Below are 21,447 nucleotides of genomic sequence, written 5' to 3'. Positions count from 1 at the left end.
AGTTGAAGGCGATTCATTTGGCTCTAATGCACTTCAAGACAGAGTAAGAGGGAAAGTAGTGCTGGTTCAAGCAGACAACACCACGGCTCTCTCTTACATAAAAAAACAGGGGGGGACACACTCGTTCTCTCTGTGCGACGGCGGGACGAGACCTACTCATTTGGGCGTAAAGAGAACAAGGTTGTCTTGAGCACAAGATTTATTCAAGGCTCGAAGAATGTAAAGGCAGACATTCTCAGCAGGAGAGGACAAGTCCTCTCCACAGAGTGGACGTTACATCCTCAAATATGCAAGAAGCTTTGGGGGATTTGGGGATGTCCTCAGTTGGATCTCTTCGCCACAAACAAGACAGCTCGTCTACCACTGTATTGCTCCCCAGTTCCAGACGAGGAGGCGTTTACAGTGGATGCCATGCTTCTGGACTGGTCAAATCTGGATCTGTATGCCCTTTCCACCTTTCAAAATGCTAAGATTAGTTCTGGCAAAGTTCAGAGGTCATCAGAACGTCAGGATGACTCTGATAGCCCCCTTTTGGCCGCCAGGGAATGGTTTCTCCCGGATCTACTTCTGCTGTTGACGGACTTTCCGAGAGAGTTACCGTTAAGGAAGGATCTACTCAGACAGCCCCACTTTCTGAGGTTCCATCACAACTTGTCCGCTCTTCGACTAGTCGCCTTCAGACTGTCGAGCATCTCCTCAGAAAGAGAGGATTTTCAAAGAGAGCTTCAAGGGCTATTGCTAGACCAGAAGAGAATCCTCTGATCGAGTGTACCAAGCTAAGTGGGTCAATTCAGAGCTTGGTGCAAAGAAGAAGGAATTTCGTCTTCTAAGACCTCTATAGCTCAGTTAGCTAACTTCCTTCTGTTTCTTCGTGAGAAGAAGAAGCTTTCTACCCAGACGATTAGGGGTTATAGAGCTATGTTGTCTTCTGTGTTCAGACATCGAGATTAGACATTTCTAATAATCAAGACCTCTCAGACCTGATTCGTTCCATTTGATACGACCAAGACAAAGGAGTCAAGAACAGTAGCTTGGAACCTGGATGTAGTTCTTAAATGGCTGATGTCAGATAGATTCGAACCGATCTCCCTCTAGTTCTTTTAGAGATCTGACCAGGAAGACCCTTTTTCTTTGTGCTTTAGCATCAGCTAGAAGAATCAGTGAGCTGCATGCTATTGATAAGAGAGTTGGATTTGCTAAGGGCATGCCATTTGCTCATCAATGCTGGGGTTTTTGGCTAAGAATGAAAATCCCTCACGTCCTTGGCCTCGTTCTTTCTCTATAAAGAACATTTCGGAGTTAGTGGGGCCTAATGAGCCTGAATGTCTTCTCTGTCCAGTGAGAGCACTTAGACATTATGTGCAAAGGACCAAAGGTATAAGAGGTAAGAGTGATAACCTGGTGGTGTTCAGTGAAAGATCCTTCTCGTCCTCTTTCTAAAAATGCGCTCTCCTTCTTTTTAAGGAATTTGATTTCTGAGGCACACGGGACAATGTCAGGACTCAGATATCAAAGTGTTTAAAGTCAAAGCTCATGAAATTAGAGCAGTGTCTACGTCTATGGCCTTTAGACGTAATCTGTCTTTGAAAGACATTATTAAATCTACATATTGGAGAAGCAATTCTGTCTTCGCATCTCATTATCTGACAGATTTGCAAACCACATATGAAAATTGCAGTACATTGGGGCCATTCATTGTGACTGACACGGTATTGGGTGAGGGAGAGAGGAGTATCCCATCCTCACTAACTTTTCTCCTTGATTATGTTTTTTGTATTTTTAAGGTTGTCTGAAGATACAGGGAGTTTTTTGAGTATCTTTCAGTCTTTTAATGTCTGGTGTATTTCTTAAACGGTTGTGGTGATCCCTCGTTTTTCATTGTATTTTGTGGTGATTTGTACTGCGCCCTGAGCAGGGGCATTATAGTCTTGTCCGTTACGGTCACGTCCTCAACGGCAAGTACTTATTATTGTGTCCGACGCACGGATCCATATATCCTGTCGGTACAATAAAGGCCAGCAGAACTACAGAGGCAGTAACCACTGAGTCAGCGGTCTTTAAAGGTAAGGAACCTATATCTTCGGATAATTCCAACAGTTGTTATTTTAGCTGCCATTGTCCCACCACCTAAATGTGTCAATCAGCTATATGTAACCACCATGGTAAAGTTATATAAGTGAAAATGACATTTTTATAATAATATAAAAGTTTCACTTATACTTACCCCGGTGGTTACATAGAAGAAGCCCGCCCTCCTCCCCTCATATGGACAGGTAGGCATGAAACTTCTGATTTATTGTTGGAATGGTTCCCGGTACCCGGTAGAGGGCGGGAGTAGAGGGATCACCTGTCAAACCATTAGCGCTACCGCGAATTTCAAATTCTGCCGTGACGTCAGGAGACGACAGCTATATGTAACCACCGGGTAAGTATAAGTGAAACTTTATATTATTATAAAAATGTCATTTTTATACATTCAACTTCCCTGCCAGATATATACTTAGCTATAGACTCCGTCGTCTCCGACAGAATTTCAAATTTCGCGGCACACGCTACCGGTAGGTCAGGTGATCTACCGCCCTGCCCTGGGTGGCAGGACTAGGAACCATTCCCGTTTTCTAATTAGAATTCTTCTGTCGCCCGGACATCAACATTGTTGTTGGTTCCTCTGCGATGGTTTTTTCTTTTTTCACCGGCAATTGATCTTCTTGACCGACTTTTGGTGACGTATCTGGATTGTTGGATTGGCATACGCTTTTGTGGACTGTTTTGTGGACTTGATTTTGGAATTTTCTTTAATAATGTCTGACTCTGGAATGGTTGTGAGACGTTGTGTGAATGTAGGCTGTAAGGTGAGGTTGCCGAAAGCTTCAGTAGACCCTCACACGGTATGCAAGGGTTGCAGGGAGTATGAATGTTCTTTTAACTAATACTTGTAAGGAATGTGAGAACTTGAGTGAGAACGAATGGAAGAATCTAACTAATTTATTAAAAAAAGTTAGAGAGAGAAAGAGTGAGGAAGGCTTCTTATAGAAGTTTAAGTAGTTCTAGATCTGAACTAATTCCTAGCTTGGGATCTTCCCCAAGGGTAAGTATTGCTACTTCTCCTTCCATTGCAGCCCTTCTCCTATTGCAGAACCTGTATGATCCAGCAAAAGAACTTGCGGATCTAAAAGCAGCCTTCAAGTTGATGGAAAACAAAATGGCTGCCATACAAGGTAAGCTAGTGATTATTCAGTGGACAGTGATATGAGTGTCCCCAGTGTAGTGGAGGGGGCATCTGGTCGGCTCAGCAACGCTCCTAGGTCTAGACCTCTTCCAAGCTCACATGCCCAGAGGAGAAGGAATGTCGAAAACCGAAAGGAGGTTGTGGAGAATCCCCACCGATCAGGTGTCCCTTCGGCGGTTTCTGTGACACCCCAGACTGCCAAGGATCGCTATTGTAAAAGCGTCCTGCGTGAGTGTTTTTTCGTCGTCGGGATCTTCATCTCCGAGACGTGATTGGAGAGATTCCGATCGATCTCGGCCACTCAAGAGGAGTTGGAAGGCTCCGACTATTGATTCGAGCCCAGAAAACTTCCCTGAGGAGTCTCCCTCGGGAGTGAAGAAGGCAAGAAGAGCCATTCTTTCAACCAGAGTGAGAAGGAGGCAGGAGGTGGAGGCTATGGACTCCTCCCCTCCTCCTTCCCTCCTCACCCGAAGAGGATAAAGAGGAGGCTACGAAAAGATTCATGATGGCGATGCAAGAGCAGATTCGTCTTTTGTAGGAGTTCTATCAAAGGAGCCTCCTAGAAGGAAAGACTCTTCCCTTCCGATCAAAAGATCCTCCAGACGTATGGAGGTATCTGCCGCCAGGATCGATACTCCTACTCGAGGTGAGGTTTCCTGTTCGAACCTGGATGAACTGATCAGACGTCTGGCACCGGCCAGGAGTGAGGAGTCACCCAGGAGCCAAGAGCCAGGAGTGAGGAGTCAACCAGGAGGCAGGAGCCCAGCCAGGAGTGTAGAGGCATCCATGGCATGGAGGCAGGAGCCAGGAGGCAAGAGCCAGGAGGCAAGGAGGCAGGAGGCAGGAGTCAAGGGATGCAGGAGCCAGGAGCCAAGAGGCAGGAGTCAGGAGTCAGGAGGCAGGAGGCAGGAGTCAGGAGGCAAGAGTCAAGAGCCAGGAGGCAGGAGTCAGAGACTCGTTCCTGGAGTTTATGACTCTTCTCCAAATAGGAGCTCCTCTCCTTCAGAGCATAGGAGGTCTTGGAAGGACTCTCCCTCCAAACGTGAACTTTCTCCTTCGTCTGATCGAGGGTTAGACGAGTTGTCTGATGACGAACCTCCGGCTAATGAGGGACTATCGAGTTATAAAGTCTTAGCCTCATTATTGCTTCAAGAATTTCGAGATTCCTCTTAGTCCGGGCGGCTCCTCCCTTCTCCTCGTTCTCTCTTTTCGAGCTCGGCTACGGCAAAATCTTCGGCCTTTTTGAAAATGAAGCCTGCTATATCGATGAAGAAGGCACTCCATTCTTTAGATTCTTGGATGGACAAGAAGAAGGAGTTAGGAAAGACGGTATTCTGCATGCCTCCTTCAAAACTACATGGAAAGAGAGGTATTTTTGGTATGGGACAGGAGAGACTATGGGTCTTTCTCTACCTGCCTCTGCAGATGCCGACTTTTCCAATTTAGTGGAGGCCTCTAGATGTCACTCCTTAGGATCGGTCAGAGCGACGTGGAGCACTTCAGAGTTGAACCACTTTCTAAAGGGACTTTATGTCACTTTAGAGGTGTTTCAACTTTCTGGATTGGTCACTCGGAGTTCTGGCCAACAAATCTAAAGGATCCGGAGTTTCTTAAAAACCCAGAGATTCTCCATAGCGTCCTGTCCTGCATGGACAAGGCAGTACAGGACGGTTCGGGTGAAGTGGCTTCCCTTTTTGGTGCTGGTCTCCTGAAAAAGAGATCAGTATATGGATCCCTATTATCGAAAGGGGTTTCTCCGAGCCAGAGGACTGCTTTATTGTTCGCCCCTCTATCGGATCATCTGTTTCCTTCTCAGTTAGTGAAGGATATATCTCGCTCGCTAACTGAGAAGGCGACACAAGACCTACTAACACAAAACGTCCAAGAAAGGACGCCCGGTAGTGTCGGCGATTAAGAAGGACTCGCGTCCTCCTCAGCAGCCCTTTCGTGGAGGTACAGCGGCTCGTCCCCCTGCCAGAAAGAAGAGCTCTGATAAGAGAGGAAGGTCTTCCTTTAGGCCCTTCAAGAAATCCAAGTGACTTGTTGCTCCTTCAAGCACCAGTGGGCGCCAGACTCCTGAACTTTGCAGGAGTATGGGCAAAAAGGGGAGCCGACCCTTGGTCAGTGTCGGTCCTAAAGAAGGGATAGTAATCCCCTTCGACAACAGCCCCCCTCCCCTAACATCTTACGCCTCGGGAACTGTCAGCAAGGTACAGAGACCCGGTAATGAGAAAGACTCTCCTTCATGGTGGAACAAATGTGGGGAAAAAGAGGCCATCGAACTTGTGCAGGATCCACACTTCCCGGGATTTTACAATCGCCTTTTTCTAGTACAAAGGCATCGGGGGGTGGAGACCAGTTCTGGACGTAAGCGCTCTGAATCGCTTTGTTCAGAAAAAGAAGTTTCGCATGGAAACGTCCGCCTCAGTAATGTCGGCTCTTCGTCCAGGAGACTGGATGGTCTCTCTGACTTGCAAGACGCATATTTCCACGTTTCCCATTCACCATTTGTCAAAGAAATCTTCGTTTCGTAATAGGAGACAAGATCTTTCAGTTCAGGGCTCTGTGCTTCGGTCTGTCTACAGCTCCGCAAGTATTCACCAACCTGATGGCGAATGTGGCAAGATGCTTCACCTAGAGGGAATAAACATCTCCCTCTACTTGGACGACTGGCTGATCAGGGCCAAGTCGGAGATTCAGTGCTTGGAGGACTTATCAGTAACAAGGAACATGATAGATTCGCTAGGATTGCTCGTCAACCTCGAGAAGTCACAGCTGATCCCCAGCCAGAACTTGTCTATCTGGGGATTCAGATGGATTCTCGGGTTTTTCGAGTATATCCTTCGCGAGAAAGAATCACTCGAGGTTTGTCGAGAATCTCGAGCTTCTTAGAGAGAAAGAACAGTTCAGCGAGGGATTACCTGAGCCTTTTAGGGACCTGTCCTCACTAGGTTCTTCTCTCTGGGGAGACTTCACCTTCGCCCTCTTCAGTTTTTCCTCAAAGAGGTGTGGAGTTGGAAGACGGACAACTCTCGGACATCTTCCAACTTCCACAAGAGGTAAAAGATCATTTGAAGTGGTGGATCCCTCCTCTTCAAAAGAACGAGGGCGTATCGCTTGCCCTGCAGAACCCAGACCAAGTGTTATATACCGACGCTTCGGAGTCGGGATGGGGAGCGACGCTAGGAGCAAGGGAGGTGTCAGGCACCTGGACAAAGGAACAGGTGTCCTGGCACATCAATTGCAAGGAACTAGTGGCCATACACTAGCCTTAAAGTTCTTCGAAGAGATAGTCAGAGGCTGGGTGATACAGATAAACTCGACAACACCACGGCTCTGGCTTACATACGCAAGCAAGGAGGCACGCACTCTTTCTCCCTCTATCAGTTAACAAGACACCTGTTAACCTGGACGGAAGAAAGAGCATAACTCTCCTCACAAGGTTTGTTCAAGGGATCAAGAATGTGAGAGCGGACAGACTGAGCAGGAGGAATCAGGTCCTTCCCACAGAATGGACTCTACACGAAGAAGTGTGTCGAAGTCTTTGGTCCCTGTGGGGGAGACCTCACATAGACCTGTTTGCGACGTTCCTCTCCAAAAGAATAGAGATATTTTGCTCCCTAGTGGAAGATCCGAGAGCCTTCGCAATAGACGCGTTTCTCCTGGATTGGTCGGGTGTGGACGCATACGCCTTTCCCCCGTTCAAGATCCTGGGGGAAGTGCTCAGGAAGTTCGTAGCTTCGAAGAACACGAAGTTGACGCTAATAGCCCCATTTTGGCCAGCCCAGGAATGGTTCACGGAGGTACTGGAGTGGATAGTGGACTTCCCAGATCGCTTCCCAAACAGACCAGATCTACTCAGACAACCCCACTTCGAGAGGTTTCATCACAACCTCCCAGGTCTCGCTCTGACTGCCTTTCGACTATCGAAAGACTTGTCAGAGCGAGGGGTTTTTCTCGCAAGGCTGCGGGCTCTATCGCTAGAGCCCGCAGAGCTTCGACGAGAAGAGTATACCAATCAAAGTGGGAAGTCTTTAGGAGGTGGTGTAAGGGTCAGAAGCTGTCCTCCTCCAGTACCTCTATAGTGAATATTGCCGATTTCCTCCTCTTTCTGAGAGAGGAATCACACCTATCTGTCTCAACAATAAAGGGATACAGAAGCATGCTGTCTTCAGTATTTAGGAATCGAGGCCTAGACATTGCAAGCAACAAAGATCTACACGATCTAATTAGATCTTTTGAGACTTCAAAGGCAGCTACTCCTAGAACACCTAGTTGGAATCTAGACGTGGTCCTGAAATTCCTTTCATCGGATAAATTCGAGCCTTTACATCTGGCTTCCTTCCGCGACGTCACTAGGAAATGCTTGTTCCTGGTGGCTCTCGCTACAGCCAAGAGGACGAGCGAATTGCACGCTCTGGATTCCACGGTGGGGTTCAAGGAGATATGCCATCTGTTCTTTCCAGACAATGTTTCTGGCAAAGAACGAAAAACCCGTCAAAAACCGTGGCCCAGAAGTTTTGAAGTAAAAGGCCTATCTAACCTAGTAGGCAGAGAGATAGAGAGGTCTCTCTGTCCAGTGAGAGCTCTTAAATATTATTTAGAGAGGAGAGGACAGATGGGAGCTTGTCAACAAGGTCTTTGGTGTGCGGTGAAGAACCCCAAAAGACTCATGTCCAAGAACGCCTTGGCTTTCTTTGTGAGAAGCGTTATTACGGACGCTCACAAGAACTGCTCGGAGGAATCCTTCGGTCTTCTAAAAGTCAAGACCCATGAAGTGAGGGCAGTAGCAAAACGTTCTTTGGCGTTCCAAAAGAAAAAATATGTCTCTAAAAATATCATTGAGACTACATATTGGAGGTGCAATTCAGTGTTTGCATCTCATTATCTGAAGGATGTGAGAGTGACCTATGAGAAGTGCTTCTCGCTAGGTCCTGTTTTGTATCAGCAGATACAGTACTGGGTCTTGGAGCAAAGACTGATCCTTAATTTTGTGTTTTTATCGTACATAAACCCTCTTGTCAGATATGTGCTTGGTTTTCTATTAGCAAGCTCACAATGTCGACGGGAGCATAGTGTCATGCTGGTAGGGATCAAGGGTATGTATGGCTAGTAGGGGAGTACAAAATTTTTTTTGTATATTTTGTAATGAAAGTGTATTTATGTTTCGAGTTTTTGGTTGTTTGTAAGGAGTTCGGGGATAACTCCTTACAATCTTAGAACTAACATGGATGTTAGGATCAGGTGATCGGGATCGGTTTTGTGCTCCTTGAACAAGGTGTATTGTCATGTTAGTGGAATAGCACCCAATGACAAAGGCCTTTAGGCTCTGCCGAGTAAGTGGATAAGACCCCATTGGCAGACCCACAAGAACTCTTAGCCATAGATCAATATCTCGCTGAGGCTCTTGAGGCTAAGCAGACTCCAAGGCAGTAGCCGCGAAGTCTTCAGCCTAATAAGGTAGGAACCAAGGTTTATTAATACCTACAACATATGTTGTTTACCTGTCTATTTCAGTAGCTAGCTGTCTCTTACCCACCACCAATGGGTGCTAATCAGCTAAGTATATATCTGGCAGGGAAGTTGAATGTATAAAAATGATATTGTCATGTTACAATAAAGTTTTATACATACTTACCTGACAGATATATACGATTAATGGCCCACCCAGCCTCCCGGCAGGAGACAGGTGGAAGAGAAGAATTCTGATTAGAAAACGGGAATGGTTCCTAGTCCTGCCACCCAGGGCAGGGCGGTAGATCACCTGACCTACCGGTAGCGTGTGCCGCGAAATTTGAAATTCTGTCGGAGACGACGGAGTCTATAGCTAAGTATATATCTGTCAGGTAAGTATGTATAAAACTTTATTGTAACATGACAATATCATTTTAAGGACATTTAATCGTTACTCCCTGCAGCCTTCCAGGAGTTTCCGATTTATCTTTTACCGTTGTATGGTAGTGTTCTGACGACACAAACACATCTATATATTTAGTGTTTTCGGTTTCGCTTAAATATACCAGCTTGAGAGTCTTTCTGCTCAAAAAATAACGGATCTATTTCTTCGTAGAATAGGGTAGCTGGCAACTCAGACATAAAGTTAAGAGACGACGTTCGTAAGCTGCTGGCTGCTGCTGTCACGCTGTGTCTGTCCTCCAGTCCAAGTCCAACCGAGCCAGTAACAGATCGTGCGCTGTCATGCGCTGTAGGTTACGTCTCTCTCTCCTGCGGGATTGACTGACTAACCGTATCTCTGTGCTGACGGTTACGTCTCTCCTGCGGGATTGACTGACTAACTGTATCTCTGTCCTACAATCACGGACTTTAGCCTAAGATTGAGGGGATTTCTTACGTGGAATGAATAACGTTTGCATTCGTTTTTGCCTTACTATGTTCAACAGAGTTATCTCTTAATCCTTTCGGTGCTCGTTACCGCACGGTTATGGAACTACAAGTCTACCGCACATTGCACTTTTATATGCTCTCCTGCTTAGGCAAAGCGCAGCCTTATTAGGGAGTAAGCATACTCGGCGGGGGAGGAATGGATGAGCTTGCTGGGACCATTTCCTTCCTGAAGAGTTTGTTTCCCCGAATAGACTGCAATTCAGACCACAGTTTTTTCCTACCGGGAAACTGAAATATTATTCAAGATCTAGGAATGATTCTGAACATCTCTCAGTGCGTCTATCATCTGAGGTGATAGAAAGAAGGTGCCGGACATCTGGATAGGGTTTCAGATGTCCTGGATCTTAATCTGAAAGAAGTAAAAGCGATTCGGTAGTCCCTCCAGTCCTCGAAACGAGTTTTTGGGAACCAGTGGTCCAGATCAACTCTGATATTCCACAGCTCTCTCATATCTTAAGAAGTATCTTCTCTCGGTCCTTGTTCGAGTTTACGAGAAAGAGCCTATTATAATAACAGGCGTAGAATGTAACGATCCTCTACAGGTTCGTTACAGGATTGCAAAAGTCCGTACGAATCGTCTCGATCGACGGCAGCAACTATTCACTTCCGAGTGGAATCTTTCTTTAGAAGTAAGTTGAGAGGTATGTAGACTTTAGGGACGCCCTTTCATTCTTCTCTTCGATATGTTGAGGACGAAGAGGCTTCTTCTTCTCTGCTCCCTTATTCTCGATCCGGGATCGGTACCATTAAACGCCATCCTATGATATTGAACGGGGATGGATGTTTAGTCTCTTTTCCCCTTTTTCAATCGCTTAGGAAATGTAATAAGAGGATTTATGACGTCACAGGGAGCGACAATGACGCTGATCGCCCCATGTTGGCCTTCAGGATCCTGGATTCACAGAGGTCACATAATTCCTAGTTCACTTTCCAAGGACCTTTTCCGAGAGAGTCGGTCTACTCTAACTCGGAAGGTACCTATAACCTCTCCGCTCTGAGTCTGACTACGTTCAGACTATCGAGATGTTGACAGGAATAAGATTACCGTCTTCCATTTCCGTCTGAAGAATGGGATAAGCTGGCAGTCACAACTATTAAAGAATACGCAAATATGTTGTTGACGGCCTTTGGGCTCAGAGATTTGCGTCTGTCAAACAACAAAGCCCTTCACGATTTTGAGTTCTGTGGAATCTCCGAAACTCGCTCACCATCTACTTTTTGTCTCACCTGTTTTCTCGGAGTCAGACACTCGTGCGAGATCAGGCGATCATATAGTGCCCTGAGTTTCTTGTTGACGAAGTCGGTTGCGTTTATACACCCCCGATGATCGTGTAACATGAGACCAGGTTGGACTGTCAGGCATTCTTCCTTCGGGACTGAATCGCCTTTTTGCTCCTCACTCCTTTCTCCTGGCACCAGAAACTCGAGTCAGGAGTTGATTCGCTGACGACGTTGGGTTGCGTTGATACACCCCCAAGGTTTGCTTAGATTGAATCGCCCAGGCAGTCCAGACACTCATCCTTCAGCGAAGAATAGTGCCTTATGGTCTTCAGGGTACAGCCTTGCTGTCCTTGATTCGTCTGACTGGTCAACTGGTCGGTCACCTGACTTTAGTACAGACGTACTGACTGCATGTCCAGATCGAAGCTTTCAATATGGAACTTAGACGTAGTGTGAAGTTCTTGATGTCAAAGCATTCGAACCTCTCCTACCTGTTAACTTCTTGCATGTGATCAGGAAGGCCTTCTTCTAACCACCCTAGATACGACAAAGAGGGTTAGTGAAATTTTAAGCCATCGTCACAAGTTTTGGCTTTAGAGAACACAAGGCGGTGTGCTCTCTAAGCCTTCCGTTGTGGCCTAAGAATGGAAACCCGTTTTGTCCTTGGGCCAGGAGCTTGGAAGCAAGGATGGCACAAGTTAGTGGGCAGGAGCCAGAGAGAGTCCTGTGCCCTGTCGGGTCTCTCAAGTTTTATCTACATAAAACTCAAGAAAGTCGACGTCATTCGGGCAATCTGCAGTGTTCCGAAAAAGACCAGACTTGCCCATATCGAAGAACACCCTGGCTTTAGTGTTAAGGAGTTCTTTCAAAAATGCTCCTTCATTGTGTTTGCACAAAGAATGAAAATCTTTTTATCTGAATGCTCACGAGGTGAGGGCTCGGCCTCGGAAGCATTTCAACAGAGCATGGCACTCAGCAACATCCTGAGTACCATGTTTTAGCGAAGCAACTCTGTGTTCACTTCACACTCCCTGCGAGATGTGAAGATGGCATATGAGATCTGCTGCTCGCTAGGGCCATACGTGTCTGCAGACACAATCTTGGGGGCAAGAAGTACCACTCATCCTATCCTGTAGAAAATGGTTAGGAAGAGCTCTTAATTTAGTTGTTGAGTCGCCGACAACGGCGACTTCTTACTCTTAAGCCTTAGTTAACACACCTTAACTTTGGCTAGGTTGGTCAGGTGGTGATATATATTTATATATATATATATATATTTATTTTACTTCTTAGCCCTCATGGTATGGTCAATATGGTCTAGTCACATTGTGGTCACGCCCCCGTTGACAGATCATCTGGAGTACACCAGCTTTATAGGTCTCTACCTCGCTGGCAACTCTAGTAAAGCAGAAGCAGACTTGGGTGACAGTAATCACGAAGTCAGCTATGCTAACAGGTGGAACCAAGATGTAAATCATCTGCATGCATTTGTTTCCCAAAATCCTTCTATTCTGTCCCTTCCCACCTCCAAAGGTGGGATTCAGCTATATATATATCTCTGACAGGTAAGTTTCATGAACAAAATGATATTGTTATGATAAAAATAAAGTTTGTTCATACTTACCTGGCAGATATATATATAATCAAGTACCCACCCACCTCCCCTCAGGGGACAGTGGAAATATAAATTATGAATAGAAAATGGGAATGGTTCCTGATACCCGCCTCCCAGCGGCGGGAATGGGTACTAACCACCTGACCGACCACTGCGTGTGTCGGAAGTTTTTAAAATTCTGTCAGACTTCAGAAAATACAGCTATATATATATCTGCCAGGTAAGTATGAACAAACTTTATTGTATCATAACAATATCATTTTTTAAAATTAGTAAGTTTTGTAGCTGACTCATCATGAAGCTGTAAAATAAGCTTGAAGTTTTCATCTTAGGGGGAATAAATAAAAAAAAATCCCTTGAGGGCAATTTTATCCACATGATCAATGTCTGGATGCCCTTAAAGACATACCTAATTTGTGAAGATGAAATATGTCTCATTCTTTTTATTAATACGTACCTCCAATTTAAATAAGTTTTCTAGCACCTAAGATCTGTCAAGTTGAATACAACGCAAGGGAAGTCATGCTATTATATCTAATAAGGGGGATTGCACTAGCAGGGTGTGCAAGATTCTGTTAACCTCAATGAGACACTGCTTTTGTACCCTAAACATTACCATTGTCCTTTTTGTACGTTCATTATAGACAAAATTGTTTTCATCTGGTCATATTCACTATTTTTCAAAGGTCTGTGGTGTAGTACAATTCAGAATTAACTCTCAAAGCAGTGTTTGAATGCCATATTCCTGCCATCCCTCAGTCATCATGAGCTGCTGTTTCTACTTCCTCTACTTCTACTCTTGCCATTTCCATCATTGCTTTTGATCTGCATGTTCTATCTGGACATCTTGTTCTTTGAGGTCTGCACTCTCATCATTTGAAATGGGGCTTCTTTGGTAGGTTGTCTCATCACCTGAAATCCAGGACTGTATTAATTTGAATCTTATTAAATCCTTTTTGGTAACAAAATTGAAGAGTGGGAATTACAGCTAAATTCCTGCAATTCGTCACAGAAAGGTTACTTGAGATATGTAATGACAGAGATGCAAAGTTCAAGGTACTAATCCATAAGTCTTTCAGGAGGTACTAGAGGATTATCTAGCAGGAAGTGACCAAGGGGTTCTGTCCTTGTCAAAATAAATTCTTCTCCACATTTTTAAAAAACATGAAAAACACCAAGTTTGTCCTCACTTGAAACAAAAAGAAACTACACCTAGCTTATCCTAACTTGAGACAAAGAGAAACTTTTAACATGGGATACATGTGATACTTGGGACCACAATTCTCTGGTTATCATCAGATGTAACGTGGCATGTATAACCTGAATCATCTACTCTAGGAATTGAATTTTATTGAATATAGCACATTTAGAGCCAGATTTTTCCTACAGAATTTATTTTCCGATGTAACAGGTGAATGAGCGAGTACAGTACATTGTATGCATTTCTTTCGTAATAAATAATTAGATTACTCTTGCATCATTGGACTATTGTGGAGTTAGAGAAAGTTGTGTTCTTAATTTTAAATTAGAATGAAAATTAAATTTAATGTATGACACTTACCTGGCAGGTATATATATAGCTATATTCTCTGTTCCACCTGGCAGAAATTTCAAATCTCGCGGCAAAAGCCTAGTAACCTATTAGTAAGGTTCCAGGATACCAACCACCCCGTTACCGTGGCGCTAGCGCCAGGAAACCGTTTCCCACTGGTTGGGCCACATGATTTTTTCTTGCCAGCCGAACCGGCAACATTGTTGGTGGTTCCCTGCTAGGATTTTTCTTTTCTTGTTGCTGGACTTGTTTTCATGGAATTTTTTGGTATCGTACTGTTGGAAACATTAGCTTGCGGCATTCGCTTTGGATTGTTCTTGGAAGATGTCTGACACTGGTAGTATGTTTTTAGAGTTTGTTTGTGGAAAAGCAGGGGTGTAAGGTTAAGGTTGCCGAAGGGCTATTTCGGATCGACCCTCATACCATTTGCAAGAAGTGTAGAGAGACATGGTTGTACTTTGGGAGAGTAGGTTGTATTGAGTGGTGAGAATTTGTCCAGAGAAGGAGTGGAAGATATGTTATGAAATATGTTGAAAAGGCTTGAGAAAGATCGTTGTAAGGAGGATCTGTTTCTCGTTAGAGTGAGACGATGGTAGAATACTTCTTAAGTAAAAAGGACCGTGAACTGTGTTTCCTCTCCAGCTCCTTCTAACGTTAGAGTTGGTAGTTCCCTTCTACCCCAGTTATCTCCATGCGGGCCGCTGCTGTATCGGATGGGGACGAACGTATACCACAGATTGTTAAGGTGTTTCCGCTGCCCTTGAGGTCAATGGGGAGACCAAATACAGCGCCTTACGGATAAAGTGAGGTGCTTTTGATGTCAGTGAAAGTGTAGTGGAGGGGGCGTCTGATAGTCTCTATCAAGTGCCTAACCTAGACCTCACCGACTGTCAAGGCTCCCAGACCCAAGTGGAGAAGGCATGTCGACAGTCCGAAAGGGAGGCGAGAGAGGTTTTACCACTAGTCCAGGCGTCCCTTCGGACAGTCCTGTTGTAAGCATCCCTAGGCTGTTGCAGTTCGCCGCCAGAAAAGGCGTAACTGGGAAGTGTGAGTCCTCTGATGGTTCGACATCAGGAAGCGCGAAACATCGGTTACTCGGTAGTGTCTCTTCCCTTCCGCCCCCTCAAGAGGAACGTTAAGGACCATCGACTACTCAAGTAGGGACGTTGCTCAAGATTCGTGAAGCTTGGAGCAGGCCCGGGTGGGGGTTTTGTCTTCCTCGGAAACGAGGACATGGTTCCGACCAAGAGGAAGAAAATTGTGCGAATCGAAAGAAGACTTGGTAACGGTCCCGTACGTTCCTGGATTTTCGTCAAAGAGAATTCCCCACCCCCCAGTCCTCTTTGCCTTTTTCCCTCTCCTCTTCTCTCTCCTTCGTGGGTAGCATTCCAAGATCGCTCTCCTTTTTGCGTCCCTAGACCTTCTTCGGTCTTCCTCCTCCCTCCTCCTACTGGCTGTTCGTCAGGAAGATAGTACGAATGGATTTCTTAAAGAGAAATGCGCAGTCGTTAGCTTGCAGTTCTTTCGTCGATTCAGGGTGGGATGCTCCCCTTTGCAAGTGGACCTGCAATGGCGTACAAAGGACGATTTCCGTTCCCGTTAAAGTTACTTCCAAGAACGACGGAAGACAATGTGTTTTGCGTGTTGAGGATTTAGGACGCACTGGCCTCTACGGAAGACGGGCGATTCGGCGTTAGGTGTTCCAGGACGGCAGGAAGAAGAAGATTTGTTTGCGGAAGGAAACAGGAAGCCCAAACGTCAGGGACGCGGAACCGCTGGTGGACGCAGGACGCTAGGAAGCAGATGTTGTCTTACGATGGAACGCAGGACGCAAAACCGGCAGGCACTTTCGATTCTTCTGTGGTTGTTCGGTTGATAGAACGCCAGGACTGCCAGGAAGGCGCAGAGAACTTCGTTGGTGGCAGGACGCCAGGCAGCAGGACGTTAATCCATCAGCAAAGCGTTCCACAACGATAGTGATCTACAAGACATTTTCTGTTCAGCAGAAGAAGAAGTGGACTTTGTTGAAGAGAAGTAATGTTCGAAACGGTCTTCGGATTACAAGATCCTTACTCTTTCACGTCTTGCTGTCTATTTTCGAAGGGGAATGTTTCAAGGCCTACGGCGGCCTTTATCTCCCCTGTCTCAGTTTTCTAAGGACTACGACTCCTAAGAAGTCCTCCTCTTTTCTCAAGATGACTCTGTCGATTTCGGCCAAGGAAGCGGCGCTACACAACGAGTGAAATAACTGGCTGAGAAGGACAAGAAAGAAGCGGGGAAGGAAGGGAAAATCCTCTTTCGCTTTTCCCCCAGCCAAGTTAGCATTCTAAGTCTGGGGGTTTATGCGGTACGTCTACTGAGGAAAAGTCTTGGCCTGGGAGTATACCTGCCTCCTCCCAGGGGGACTTCTCCAGTATAGTGGACAGTTTTTATTGTATGGGTCTTACCGAACAATTCATACAGCCGTGGATTTTCAACGAGCGGCAGGATACTAAATTCAAATTTAGCGGCGTAGGCGTCGCCAACACTGGTGGTGATGAACGTCATCTCCCTCCACTCAGCCGGGAGAACCATGGTACAAACTGGCCCATGGTGAATCCAATTCTTTTCCTGCCGGCGTTCCCGGTGAACATCGGTGGTCGGTGCGGTTGGTAATGACTTTGCTTCGCTTTTTTTTGCTTGTTGGACTTTGATCGTTCAGAATTGGGAAGAATAACTTCTTTTTTGGCGTTGTTGTTATTTTTGCTTATTATTTAGGCTAGTTTTGCCATGGTCCGGATTCTAGTCCGTTCTGGGAAGTTTAGGTTTTGCATCTCAGGATGTAAAACTAGGATTATCCCAAGTTAGGAGTTATTGATTCTCACACTAAATGTGGGGTTAAGTGTTAGGGGACAGGTTTGTTCAGTCAGATCGAACATGTAAACGAAGGTGGAGTGATTGGACTGATTCTTCCAATGGAAGTTCTTTTTTAGTTCATAACTCGGAGAAATTAGCTACAAAGACAGAATTAGGAAAAGCCGCCGCTTAGGGAAAGTAGACTTAGCTTCTTGCTTTCGTCCTTTGCGAATGTATTCTGTTTCCTTATGTTTCTACCTTCAAATTGTTATGTCTCCTTTAATCTACACCCTCCTATTCCTCCTACTAAATCCCACTTCTCCGGCTTCCCGTGTTAGTTTCTTCCGACACCATTGCCAGTCTGGAATCGAGGTTAGATCAGAAATTTTCGGTACTACGGAATACGGTTTTGCAAACTTGGTAATAATTTAGTTAAGACGTTTTTGGAGAAAGCAAGCTTTCCAGGTAAGAGTGTAGTTGAGGGTGCGTCCTGGTCCTGTCCTGACACAAATCTCCTAGACAAAGGTCACTGTCCAGCTCCCCCGTACCGGGGAGAAGACATACCAGAAAGTTCCAAGGGAGTCGAGCGCGGAGGATTTGCCCACAGACAATGGCGCCTCCTTCTTGTTTGGAGCCTGTTGCCGCCTCAACAGGGCTCGGTTAAAGCGTTGGAAAGGTGGGTGGCGGTCCAGACGCCTTTCGACAATGATTCAAGCGATTCGTCTCCGGTCCGCGCGGCGCTCTTGGCGAGGATTCGCCGTTTAGCTGTCCCTTTAAAGAGGTGTTTCAGGCGCTGATTCTTCGCCCCCCCCTCCAGTCAAGCGGCTAATAAGGAGCCTGAGAAGTAGGGTTGGCGCCTCGGCCGTTAGCGGCTCGTTCGTCGCCTCAATCTGTGCCTTTTTCAGGCTCCATCTATTGTAGTAAGCTTGTGGTTTGTTCCGACACGGCATACAAACCTTCGGTCCTTTACAAGAGGAAAGGTACTAGCGGCAGGCTGAGCTGGATTAGGTCCGTAAGCTTTCGGAACAAGGGGTTCGGTAGTTTAACTGCCTTGTCCGACAGGTGTGCGCGAAGGCGCGCGAACTGGGAGGTTAAACAAATCCACTTTTGCCTTTCGGCCTCACCAGCGAAGTGGGAAGTGCGGTGTTTCGACGCTCTCACTGCCCGCTTCTTCGTCGTTTGCTGTTCTTGAGTATTTGGTTTGGTGGTTTGTGTATGAAAGAGTTCATTGTAAGTACAATCCATTCTCTCTTTTCATATAATTCAACTAAATTTGATTAATGATGGAATCGCTATCGCCTCGCTACCCCAACGGAGACGATGCCCGCCCGGTACCGATAGAAGGGCGTAAATGCGGGAAGTTCCGCTCTTTCCCGGGAAAGATAGACCCTCATATTTTGTGTGCTCTCCTGGTGTCGGGGGCGCGAATGCACCCGAGCCGAGCCAGTTGTGATCTTTTGTTAATGATTGGTCGGCAGGCGCAGTTGGACTTTGGTATGGAGGGCAGGAAGAAGCGAAGGCCTTGCAAAGGAGTCGTTCGGAAAAGCTACTCCCGCCCCGACTCCTTTGGTTTGGACGGACACTTCGGTCTTCTTTCCTGCCGCCCCGCTCAACTTCCATGTCCTCGCGTCTTCCCCTTCGGGGGGGTGTCTAGGTCCTTCTCTTCTCCTGAACTTGTCGAGTGTGGAGGAGGGCGCTAGATACCCTGACGTGCCAGGTTGTACTCTGGGTCCTCTATTCCGTTCGTCTTCGCAGCGAGCGGGGTAGTAGTGATCCCCCATAATCACCCGACTTTTGACCTCCTCAGGTGCGGTTGCCGCGAAGGATGACCCTCGGAACAGGTTGTGGGCATCGTTCGGGGTTTGGTTCAGGGGCGTGCCGAAAACGGTGTCCAGGGGCTGCTCTACCAATCTCGATGGCGCTTGTGGCGGTCACCCGATGCAACTGGTCACGACCACCACCACCCGACCCTTACCAACACCCGGCTAGCCTTCACCCTCATCACCTGGTGTTACAACCCCAGCACGCAGGGTCTCTGTTGGACACCCCAGTACATCGGTGCATGGGGCCAGTCGACCCGTAACTCGGGGGAGTGATGATCCGCCACCTGGGGTTTTGGCCGTGCTGGCCGCGACCGGACTTCGTGTGCCCGAAGGACTCGCCCCTGGAACCTCCCAACCGGTACCTAGGAATGGACTGTGCCGCTGGTCCGCCCATCTTGGACCGCCTACACAGTCTGCCGTACCCTGCCGTGACCACTGCTGCCGTTTCCATGTACCCTGCTACCTGCTGTTCTCTTTCTTGCCGTTGCCTGATGATGCCTGCACCGCTGAGTTGTCTTTTCCTGTTCCTGGCGCCGCTGATCCGATGACTGATCTGTTCGGACAGGTTGCGGTCCGGGCCCTGTTGCTTCTGGCAACAGCAGCCCCGGCTCCGTCCTGGATGACAAGGATCTGGACGTCTCGGTCCTGAGAAGGTTTGACGAAGAAGAAGAAAGAGAGGAGGAAAGGTGTCGATCCGTTCGTCTTCATCGTCTTCTTCGTCTCGTTCGTCGTCTGTCCTGGCCCGCCTCTTCCCCTTCTTCTTCTAAGGCTTCCCCCGCCGAAGAAGAAAGAACGGTTCGCCTCCCCCCCCCCCCTAAGAAGTCCTTCCTTCGGGAACTTCTAAGGGCCCGTCTCGCTCTGGTGAGACGGTGGGGGTTTCTCCGCCGTGGTCACCCCAGCTCCCTTCGGGGGGCAGGACCCGTCTCTTCTTCCGCAAGGGAAGAAGGACGACGGGGACACCAGAGGAGTGCCGGGCTAACACCGGCACTGGAGTTCCTCACCTGCCTGTCAGTGGTTCGGGCGGCCACAGCAGCACTGGGTCCGCTCTCGGCATCCGCTAGTTCGCGAGAGGTACGCGAGTGTACGGGGTCGCCTACCAGCGACTCCGGTGCAGCCCAGGGAACCAGACCTCTGAGTCCGCTCAGCGTCAGGTTCACGGCACGGAGCGGAAGACTGGTGACATAGCCGCTCACCGCGACTCTCCACCAGACCCAGCTCTCGCTCCCTTCCGCGGCGGAGCCCAGCTTGGCCTACCCAGGGCGGACGTGACTGGTCCACGACCGGCCACCGGGCTGAAGGCCTGGGAAGAGGTCCCAACCCCCCGTTCCGCCGGCACCCAGCCACGGCTCGGGTACCAGCGAACCTGAACGCATTCCGGTTGAGGATACGCACCGATCTCCATCCTAGCCCACGTCCCGGCTCGAGTCGTTCCTGGCGGGGCCCGAAGAGGGAAACCCAGGAACCGACGGTGGTTTGCCGCGTTTCTGAGCTTGCGGACTCAGTGCTGGAACCAGGGTTGAATGCGGTTGTCTACCGGGACAAACGGACGGTTCTCCAAGTCTGGTCCATGGTCAAGCAAGCTGCTTCCACCCTCCTCTGCTCAGCCGACAGCGGCGTTTTTTATCAGTTGCCAATACTGAAGACCCGATTGCCTACCCAAAACAGGTGAACCCCGGAGTTAGGCCAGGCTAACTCCGGGTGGGTTTGGTCTCTGGCAGCAGCTCCCATGTCCGGAACACTGTGGTTTCTCCGCAGCAAGAGGCACTCCCGGCCTGGAATCTACCGCCATGGCAGCTTTCCCAGGCCGTCTCCTGGCTAGATCTGTGGTCCCCCTCACAGTAATCTAAGGTCGCATGCCAACTCCGGGGGGAAATTTCTCCCGAAGATGACCTCGGCCTTCAGGAGACTTTGCCAGTCTGGGGGCAAGAGCCCAGTCTCCTTCCTTGCACCCCCACCAGACGGTGAACCTGGCGGGGCCAACCTGGACTTCTCCGACGAAGGAACGCCTGTCCTTTACTCGGGTTTTCCCAGGGCTTGGATGGGCGTGAAAGCGGCGTTGTTGGGACTTCGCAAACGGACCTTTACGGGAGTTGTCCACTCGGCTTCCTTCCCAGGCAGAAGATGGGGAGGACGCTGCGGTGGACAGACGGCGCACCTGACGACAGTGCACCGGCTGGTTCACCAAGGCGGGTCTCCGAAGCGGCTTTCTGGGCAGCCCTCCGGTACTGCGGCCAAGTCTAAGAGCTCGGACTAGCGCTTCCTCGGTGGCTAAGGATGGCGGTATGCTGCGTTCGAAGGCCCCCCGGGGAATGACTCTCGTCTTCTTTTTCGACTTCTGGCCAAGGGGTAGCCCGTAACCAGCCCTCCCCAGCCCCTCCCAGCCCTCCTTCCTCCCGTGGAGGCTCTGGGAAGAAGTCAAGAAAGGGGGGAATAAACGCTAGGGACGGCGTTGCCCCCTCACCTGCCTGGCCGGAAGTGGCGGGGGTTGGGGGGGGCATGGCCAAGCCATTGGGCAACGTTGGCAGCGCTACGGCGCCGAGACCTTGGATTGTTAGAATGTCCTTCGGGAGGGATATCTATTACCCTTCGAACTCTCGGCCACCCCTCCACACTCCTCCAACCCGGTCCGAAAACAGCAGTCGTACGTTCCAGTGGGTCCATCGAAGGACGTAGGCACCCTGAGTACAGCGGAGATCAAGACCTATGCTGAGCCAAGAGAGCTGTAGAATAATCGTCACGGATCAGTCACCGGGCCTTTTACAGGTCA

The 21,447-nt window shown here is 48.1% G+C and overlaps 2 protein-coding genes across 2 annotated transcripts in view; one reads left to right on the top strand and one right to left on the bottom strand.

Moving 5' to 3' along the window:
- The window catches only part of LOC135209203 (myosin-11-like), an 85,155-nt gene that overhangs the window by 48,529 nt on the left and 15,179 nt on the right, over positions 1-21,447 (top strand). The gene's annotated exons all lie outside the window — the stretch shown is intronic.
- The window catches only part of LOC135209204 (U3 small nucleolar RNA-associated protein 15 homolog), a gene marked incomplete at its 5' end in the record, with an annotated part of 49,979 nt that continues 41,356 nt past the window's right edge, over positions 12,825-21,447 (bottom strand). Inside the window, 1 exon segment of the mRNA XM_064241887.1 lies at positions 12,825-13,382.

The sequence above is a fragment of the Macrobrachium nipponense genome, chromosome 37 (assembly GCF_015104395.2).
Source record: "Macrobrachium nipponense isolate FS-2020 chromosome 37, ASM1510439v2, whole genome shotgun sequence".
Taxonomy (NCBI): domain Eukaryota; kingdom Metazoa; phylum Arthropoda; class Malacostraca; order Decapoda; family Palaemonidae; genus Macrobrachium; species Macrobrachium nipponense.
This window is presented reverse-complemented; position numbering and strand designations above follow the sequence as displayed.